The 9,811-nt window shown below is 40.8% G+C and overlaps 1 long non-coding RNA gene and 1 pseudogene across 1 annotated transcript; both read right to left on the reverse strand.

Annotated features, from left to right (window-relative positions):
* Positions 1 to 148: 148 nt before the first annotated feature.
* On the reverse strand, positions 149 to 1,719 carry LOC135246426 (uncharacterized). Its single transcript, XR_010327679.1, has 2 exons — positions 794 to 1,719; positions 149 to 763 (listed from the first exon to the last, which is right to left on the reverse strand). It is a non-coding gene; the product is annotated as an uncharacterized LOC135246426 (long non-coding RNA).
* A 5,277-nt stretch (positions 1,720 to 6,996) lies between these two features.
* On the reverse strand, positions 6,997 to 9,121 carry LOC135246425 (myelin-associated glycoprotein-like; annotated as a pseudogene).
* Between the last annotated feature and the right edge of the window lie 690 nt (positions 9,122 to 9,811).

Below are 9,811 nucleotides of genomic sequence, written 5' to 3' on the forward strand. Positions count from 1 at the left end.
ATGTGTCCGGTGCTCACTTTGAACTGGTGCTCTAATAATGCTCTTTCAGGCTCAGTTTTTTAATTTTTTTTATTTGAAGCAAGTGATCTCTAGGTTGGTCTTAATTCTTTTAACAACATGCAAGGCAAACAGGACGCAAGACAAACTGTAGACTACTTAGGCATACCTCCATTTTATTAAATGCTGAAATGAGTTGGCTTATCAAAAAAAGAAAAATGAACAAACAACTTGAATACTTTATTTAGCAAACAAGACAGTGACCACACAGTTAGAGAAATGTATGAATTAACTCTATATAGCACTTTTCCCCCCAGGCTAGCTCCCTTCTCTTTTCTGTGGCTGAGGGAGAACTATAATCTTCATCTAAAATAGTGAAAAGTGTAAAAGGTACACAATCCTCAAAATGATCAAGAGAATGAGGGGTCTGGATCCGCTAATGCTAATTTGTAGGGGGGTTTCCACAGCATTGGAAGGGTGTAGCATAACAACATCAAAATCAGTAGTTGGCAAGCCTGTGAAATGGCACTGAGGCTGGTTTTTGAAATGGCGGATATGCCAATGTTCAATGTTCATCTCTGTTTACTATTGGAGTGCTGACCAATGCGAGCACACCCTGAGCGTGGCATTGTTGCTGCACGTTCCGGCGATGACCTGAAGAAAGACATTAAGAAACAGACACAAGTATCGGGTGCTCCATGCTGGGATTCCCACTGCCCCAACAGGAACAACTCATCTCCCACTGTGAGGATTCAAGCTGCACCTCCTCCTGCTGGTCACCAGAGGGCGACATAACCATCACTCTGATTATGAGATTGTGTGTTCACCTGATAGCGATTCGAGAGTTAATGAATCACAACACTTATTCTGCCTTAGTTGCTTTGCTCCTCACTCTGTCTTGAGCCCATTAGCCTGCTGCTCTGTGCTGGCTTCTGATTGGGTGCTCTCTGAGCGTTATTCACAGCCTGGAGTATTTTGTATTTCCTGGAGTAGCTATCTTAGTTTTCTGTACACTAATCTCCTGATTAAAGTCTCTGCTATTTTTTTTGCAACTCCATCCAAGTCTCTAGTGGCCTTTCTATGCTATTGGGTCCACCACCACCACCACCGTTACACCCAGAGCCAGAGACCGGAGGCTCGTCTGGGAACCTCTTGACGCAAAGTTAGTTGTGTTTAGTCATCACAAAAATTAACTTCCCAAAATTTGTCCACAGCAAGGTGAATGTTTCTTTTGGTAAACCACCGTAAGGCGGGCTGTGGAGGTTGCATACATTTAGCAAAATGTTTTATACCATTATAAATGTTTCAAATAGTCAGCAAATATTTCATACTTCAAATATTTCATGTTTTATACATTCAGCTGAAAGTCTCGTATGTTTAGCTAAATGTTTTATACATTTAGTTAAATATTTAGCTATAAGTTTTTTACATTAAAGGGTTGTCAGGGTTCTGTGTCTTCCCCCTGTTACTCCTGGTTGGGCCGCCAGATGGCGGCACCTCTGCTTTGTGTCTTGTTTAATTGTTTTATTGTTTTCAATTATCCCATTATTAGTTGCTTATTGTCTCGTGTTCCCTTCCCTCTCTGTGGCCTGATTGTTCATTGTGCCCTCCTGTGTCTCGTCTGCGTCGTGTCTATTTAAGTCTCCCTTTTCCCTGACTCAGGTGCTGGATCTTTGCTTGCTTGTTGCCTGTTCCTTGCCTGTCCGTTGCCTGTTGCCTGTTGCCTGTTCCTTGCCTCCTCGTTGCCTGTTGCCTGTTCCTTGCCTGCTATGTTCTCTATGTTTATTTGGGATTTTTGTATTTTTGTTTTCCCGCGTTTTTTGGAGTTTTTTCTTTGTTTGTAATAGCCGCCTTGCGAGGCTTTCTGTTCCCTTTGTTCCCCTTAAGTAAAGTCTTTGTTTTGCCTCCTTTTGGAGTTTTGAGTTTTTCCCACACTCTGCGCTTGGGTCCATTCCCGCCCCCTCACCTGACAAGGGTGTTATACATTCAGCTAAATATTTAGCTGAATGTTTCATACATTTAGTCAATGTTACATTCATTTTGCAAAAATGTTTTATTTTAAATTTAATTAAATATTTATTCATTTAACAAAAGGTTTTGTACGTTAAGCAAAATCTTCAGCTAAATATCTCATACAATTAATTAAATGATTTAGCAAAATTGTTATAGATTTAGCAAAATGTAAAAATAAAAAAAAACCCTTATTAATAAAACATTTAACTCATTTATATCATTTTCAGACACCACATTAAATATTTACACCTGTCAATTCAAAGACAATAAATGTAAGACTTTTTCCATTAAATCTGAGAGAAATAGGGATATTTCAGTTAAATGCAGAAGAAAATGCATGGTAAAATAATAGTTTTATGTTGCATTTGGGACCCCATAAGTTACTGTACTACAGTATGACACCGTAATGTAACATCTGTACTGCAACATAACGAACGTTATGTATCGTGCTGTAAAGTAAAACCTGGCATTATGAGAGTGCAGTGTGGTGTGATGAGTTGGCCTGTCTCCATGGTGACTTATTTGGGCTTCCTGACCTCGACGTACTCATTCTCCTCTGTTCCCTTTCTGTTGCCCTCCGTCAGGGAGCTCATGACGTCCACGTAAATGTCCTCCTGGCCTCCTGCTGAGTTCTCCTCCTGGCTCTGCTCCTCCTGCTCCTCCTCTGCAGCAGGGTTCCCGGGCGGCTGCTGCAGTCCCTGCCGTGCCCTCTTAGTGGGCCTGGAGGGGCAGATGTTCCCGTAGGTGGCCTCCTCCGTGGGCTCAGGGTTGACGGAGGCCTGTGGGCTCAGATTCGGCCGAGACTCCTCCTCCTTCTCGCCCCTCGCCTCGGCTGACTCCCTCTCTGTGCCCAGCTCAGCTTGGCCCTCCTTCCCCATCTCCTCCTGCACCTCCTCACCTTCTTCCTCTCCTCCTTCTCTCTCTTCCCTGGATTTGTGTCGGATCATGGCGTAGTCGGACGTCCGTTTGGAAGTGCCCAGGACGATGCCCGTTCCGTGTTCCCCACCCGTGCCGGGAAGTTTGGAGAAATCCACGGTGGCATAGTGCAGGGCGCCCTCGTCCCCCTTTTCCACCGCACTCGCGCCCGACAGCATGGTCATTTTGACGTAGATCGATTCCTCATCTTGAGCGGCTGTCTGATCAAGAGGTCAAAAGAAAAAGAAAGGTGCGAATTTGTGAAACGTCAACATTGGGACACAGCCATTTGAAGAAAATGACAGGGCAGCTGCAAAAACTGTGTTGAGAAACAGCCAGAGAAGAAGGAAGAGATGTCATCTTTTAGATTCTTCACTCACAAAGTTAAGAAAAATAATGTCTCCCAATGCCTATGAAAACAAAACTAAAAGAAAACTGTCCTGCTTCACTGTGTTAATTAATTCTTGCATTCACAATGAATATAAAAAACAAAACCTTGTTGTGATACATTTCATTTTCACCCAATGATAAAGCTATGAGCACGTGAAGTTTCAACATTTTAAATATCATTCACACTGACTAATTCTGCCATTTTTACAGGTCAACAGATATCTGTTCTGTAAATTAAAGAAATTAGTCAAAGCTCTTTGAAATATTATCCATGTATGACATCAATTGTTTGTGTTCCTTTTATTATTATTATTCCTATCTATACATATACATTTTTTTGCATTGTATAAAATTATTCTGTAATAATTATGGTGTTAATGTGTTACCTGTGTTATAAAGTGCTCGTTACTTGTGGTACTTATAAAGGTAACAGTTATAGTTATTATCTAATATATCATTGCATAATTAATCATTAAATAATAGGCGAAACATGACTGTGCTAGGATACAGAGACAACATTTAGTTATTTCTCTTTTTCTCTGCTCTTTCTTAACACTTTTGATATTCGGTCAAAAACCTCCTTCCTCCTTCTCTCCCTCGTGCATTTCCTCTTCCTCTTTCACCCAGTGCAGTAGCCTGGCTTGAGTGGAGTACAGTAACATTATCAAACCGCAATCTCTGTCAGAGCTCTGGAGAACTATACTTGTCTTTCTTGGAAAGGTTTGAGGCACAGAGACAGCTGCAGTGACTGTGCCACCAGTTTCCCATCCTGACTGGATTATCAGAAGAATACACTCAGATGAAAGTTTGAAAATGAACATACTCAAACTTCAGCAAAAATGTATACATCTTGAAATGAAATGTCATTCTACCTCAGCTTACAGGTATATGTAAGGGAACAGTAATAACAAGTTTAGCCAAAAATTTTAAGTTTATATAATAAGCGTTACAAAACAAAAAACAATACATATATTACAATTTTACTTGTGATATTTTATCTAATTATTTTTGGTATGTCTTATTAGAGTTAAAACACTTTGTAGCTCCCCAATAGAAATTTGTTAGGCATACATTTCCCTGGCAAATACCATGGCAATCACTTAAAATGCTTCTTATACATAAGAATCAGTTAAAGATAAAACCTGTCTGTGGTTTATAGATGATCAGCTCTAGCTGTTTGTGTACTTTTAGATACATACCATTAGGTGCGGCTGCCTTGTTTAGTTAATGTTTTAATAATTATTCCAGTACTATTGGTACCCTCATCTCAATTTCCACTAAGGCGTTATGAATACTGAATATGCTTTCAGACGTGGAAAGAAAGATCTCTGGTGAATGTCTCTAAAAAGTAAGTGTATAGGTGTGTGTATGTGTGCGCATGAATGTGTACGTGTGTGTATATGTGTGTGTGTGTGTGTGCGTGTGTGGGTGTGTGCGTGCGTGTGTGTGTGTGTGTGTGTGCGTGTGAGTGTGTGTGTGTGTGTGTGAGAGAGAGAGTGTGTGTGTGTGTGTTTGTCTCAGAGTTACCCCATCTGTCAGTATGATCCCTTCGCTGTCTTCTTCGCTGATTCTACTTCCAGAGCGCTGGATGTGTGTCTTCTTCCTGGGAATAGCACACAGATTCAGCTGATGCACACCCGACTTTCATTATAATCACTGCAGAGATCAGTGTAACATTTAGTGCTGTTTTTCTACTTTCCATACGTTGGAAATTGCATTTCACCATCATGTGGAGGCAGCACTTTTGCAAAGTAGCACAAACCAACAAATCAAAACCAAATAGGAATGGTCTGTAGCGTCCCTCCCTCAGCTGAGGGTTGGGTTTAGGGTTCGGGTTACCAAAGTAGCCAGAAAGCATCCACCAATCTCTATTTGTTTTGTTCTTTTGGTTGTTACTAACACACTCTGTGATTGGGTTAGGGTTGGAGCTCATCTGTTTGCTTTTAGGAGAAACACAGTCATCTTATCCCTCTAAACTTATTTCAGTTACAGATTGGATTACCAACACATCATTCACAAACACACCCTCCACCCTGCCCTCTCAAATCATAAGTACGTTCCCTTTTGCAGTTTTCTTCCCAATATATGACCTTCAATCTTATTGAATCAAATATCCTTGATAGATTCCACCCCAAGGTTAAAGGGGAACTTTCCATGAACATCAAATTTTAATGCTATGCTGGAGTTCAAATGTTAACGTTTTATTGATGTTCATATTTTTTATTAACATGACTGATCGGTAATGAATCAATATTGCCCATAGTTCATAATTGCTGATTTGCTTTGTTGTGTGTGTGTGTTTGGGGGGGGGGAGGCTCTCTCTCTTTCCAGCAGTAAATCTAACCCTGTTAACCTTATTTAGGAGAACAGTGAACATAAAACAAATGACGATTGGCTAAGTTGAACCTGAAACACCATGTGATGTGATACAAACGTTAGAAATGCTCAGAGGAACTGCCCCTCTGTGGGACTTCTGAACACACACCTTGCTGTGTGAACTGCCTCCCCTTCTGCACAATACAAAATACCGATTTTTTACATGGATTTGTCCACAGATAAAATGGTTTGGCTTGAAAAGTGCCAGTTACAATATTTTGATTCTTCAGGTCGTGAATTTCCATTCTCCTGAAAGTACCTCTCAATTTCTGAGCCAAGCTGCCACATTCACTCTTTGTGTCATAGAAACACGTGGAGTTTTAGAGGCGTGTTCTGGATGTGGGACAGGGACACATCTACATGAGCTCAGTTGGGGGTTGAGTAATATCACATAATAACATGGAATTACAGTGAAATTTCCCTTTACACTGACACTGACTTTATAGGCCCCAGTTTCTCTTACTTTATGTGCTGCATTATGAGGCATATCATCATCATGGCACCAGCACTGGCAGCTGCACCAATCAGCAGTGAGGCAATGCCAAAACCTGCATGAAGGACATGTCAGTTACATACCGAAAAACAGACTTCAAAAAATATATGTATATGTTCACCCAATTACAGTGAAGACACAGCCTGCAAAATGTATAGCATTCTTTCCATTCTCTCTGAGATAATACATGCATTATTACTTTAGTAAATATCCACTAATAAATGAATGAACTTATGAATTACTGAAATAATTATTCAACCATGTATGCATTTGAAGAATGGTATTGTGTGGAACATAAAAATTGTTGTATTCTAGAACCTGCCGTTCAAAAGCTTAATATATTCCAAAAACAAAAAGGAACAAAATACATTTTGCGTGGATATCAAATGAACCACTGCCCACCAATAAAATGACCTAAAAATAATGTCACTTGCAGGAGGAAAAGAAGAAAATATATTAGCACAGTTACAGCGTCATCAACAGTACTTTTACAAACCCTCAAGTAAAACCATCAAAAGCTGCACCTCTGTATATTAGTGTGTGATGTATAAATATGTTAAAGAAGAGAAATGTGCTTCCATTTACCTGAGTGTTGCTGTGGAGACGGGAGCTGGAGCTGGAGGCTGGAGGAGCCGAGAGTGTTGGTGCTGACGCAGAGGAGAGTGGGCGTGTCTCCCTGTGATTGGCGCATGTGGGGAGCCATCAGGCCTGTGTTGCCCCAGCGCTCCTCCCTGATCACTTCTGCAGTAGAGTTAGTGACCCGCAGTCAGACCACACGCCACTCCATGTTGGGAGAGGGATTCCCACGGCTCTCACAGGAGCAGCTGATCTCTGATGCAGTTCTGCTGCAGCTCCCAGAGCAGAGATCTGAGGCATGTCTGAACACAGGATCCACAGTTACTAATATGACAGCTGCACACATATAACAATAATATGATTTATACAATTATATAATAGATGCACTGAACATACATATCACATTCAGCTGTACAGTTGTTGATTTCTCTTTTCCATGTTCATTCTGTGCTTCACAGTAGTACTGTTCACTGCCACTGGACTCAGTCACATTGAAGGTGAGATTCTGTCCAGTTCCTACAGTGTGCATCTCTGTCCCATTCACTTTATACCAGGTGTAGTTCTGCACTGCTGGGTTGGCATTACTGCTGCAGGTCAGAGTCACAGAGCTGCCCACAACAAACCAGAGGGATGACTGACACTGAGGTGTTCTTAGGAGCATCTAGCAGATGAAAATATGGCATGTGACGAGTAATGATAGCATTTGATGCAATGTAATGGCAGAATACTTTAAAGATAAGCATGACATCAGGTAAATGTACCATTTTTGATTTTTAATCATATCATTGCATTAATTGTCCTTATTTAATTATTTTGTTAATTCAGCATACTGACCATGCAGTGTAAAGCTAAAAAATGAAACATATTATTATTATTATTATTATTATTATTATTATTATTATTATTATTAAATCTAAGAGTAATACATTCAAATCCAGCTCTCTTACATAGAACTCGAGAGTCAGATTGGCCTCAGACATCTTCTGAATGTTTCCATGTTTTGCAGAGTGTAAAGTGCCCTGCAGGTGATTTCTGCCCATGGTGGAGGTGGGAAGCAGTGAAGGTCAGAACAGAAGACACAGATTGGTTCGATCTCATTCTCTTGCAGTTGACCCACACTGTCATTCAGCCTGGGGGTCCATGTCAGATTTGGGGGGAGTTTGGGACAGGGGGCTGCAGCAGAGCAGCTCAAACTCACAGAGGTCCCCTCCATCACCTCCAGCCTCTCTGGGGTTAACTTGGGTTTGGGTGGAGAGTCTAGAAGGCATGGAGATGTAGATGATGATAGGTCACTGTCCGTCTCAGGATTGGAGACTCACAGCACTCAGAGCACACACTAATCACCACATTAACAGTGTCTGATTAACATGCAGTATTTACAACGTCATTTTCATTCTTTACTCTTTTACAGCCAAGGTGTATTTCTCATAGAGGACAGCATTTCTATCTCCGGTACCTAATTTTAAAAGCATAGGGTCTCTGCATAAACACAATGGAACACAGTGAAAAAGGCATGACAAATGCAATACCTTGTGCATTAATTTTGACACTATTAGGAAAAGTAAACTTGAGTTTATTTAAGCCTTCCAATCTGAAGAAATAATCATCATTGTAAGACGAAGGGAAGCCATCCAGAATTGTGGTGCAGTTCTTCTTCAGCAGTTGTCCAATTAATTCTCCTTTAATTGTGTTCTGTTCAGCTGCTGTCCCAGTTCTACTGGAATCAAACACTTCTTTACCATCTTTGTCTCTTTTTCTCCATAGTCCTTTAGCCTCAGCTGTCAGACCATTGTCAAAATTAGGGAGTATATCAAATCTGCAGGGAATCAGCACACAGGATCCATTCAGAGCTTCTATACTTTGAGGCATCCAGACCGCCCACTCTTGGCCCAGGGCTCCTGCAACACACACAACACAACTCAGTATTACACTGGTGATCCTAGAGCATGGACAAATAACTCTATACTGTACAAGCCTGGTTCATGTTAAAAATAGATTTAAAGCAACATTATGATGTCTAATAACTCATACCTGAAAACATCATAAGTATCATAAATACTTCAATTAAGCACATCAATATTTTCAAATGCTCTGACCACATAGTTGTGTGCATGACTGACTTTTGGGTACACTACAGTATATTCCTACATAATTACATATTCATTTTTGTAGTAAGCAACTTTCATTTCTCTTAATTTTTTCCAATAAGAAATGAATGTTATTATTTGGTCAAATCACCATGAAAAGTCTGATTGTTTATGTCCTCTGTATTGTACCAATGAACATTCTATAACTCCACCCACACCAAACCCCACCTTGCAGCAGACAGCCAATGAGGATGAATCTCTCTGCTCCAATCATGTCTCAGCATTAGTGAGGAGCAGAGGCACTGGGTGGAGCCGATCTGGAGAGGAGAAACACACTCAGCAAATTAACCAATAGACAGACGGTGTGTGCAAACCTCCTATTCAGTCCTTTATCAACCAGCAGCAGTGGGGCTCACTGATTGGACAGATAGAATTATACCTGCATTTTATTTGTTCTGGTTAAATCCTGTTATTCTGAGTCATTGCCTTTTTATCTTGGAAATTAAAATTTTTGAACGCTAGTTGAACACACTGCCCATGAAGTAAATACACTTTGTGCATGTAAGGAAGGCCTGCAATAACCTAACTAGCACAACTACACATTATTTACAGAATGAATGGACAGCAGCAAATGCTTTCTTTATTTGCCAGCATGCAGTTGGTCTTTCTGTCGTAACTGATTTTCTGTGGCAGTGAAAATCAGTTCAGTGAAAACTCCAATGCAACATGTGAGACACTGGAGTCCGATCTTCAGTATTCAAGGGCACTGTATTGTGGGTAAGTGTGCAGTCCATTAGTACTGTTAACATGCTGTACACAGGAATGCATGAATATACCGACATGATTGCCTACGTAGCACACAAGGTCATTTCGACCATAAGCGTACTGTGTTTCCGTGCTGACGGGAGAACAGGCTCATACACTAGAGTGGCGGTATAACCGCTGTGCTAGTTCAGCGCTGTGG

This window comes from Anguilla rostrata, unplaced genomic scaffold (assembly GCF_018555375.3).
Source record: "Anguilla rostrata isolate EN2019 unplaced genomic scaffold, ASM1855537v3 scaf0293, whole genome shotgun sequence".
NCBI lineage: Eukaryota > Metazoa > Chordata > Actinopteri > Anguilliformes > Anguillidae > Anguilla > Anguilla rostrata.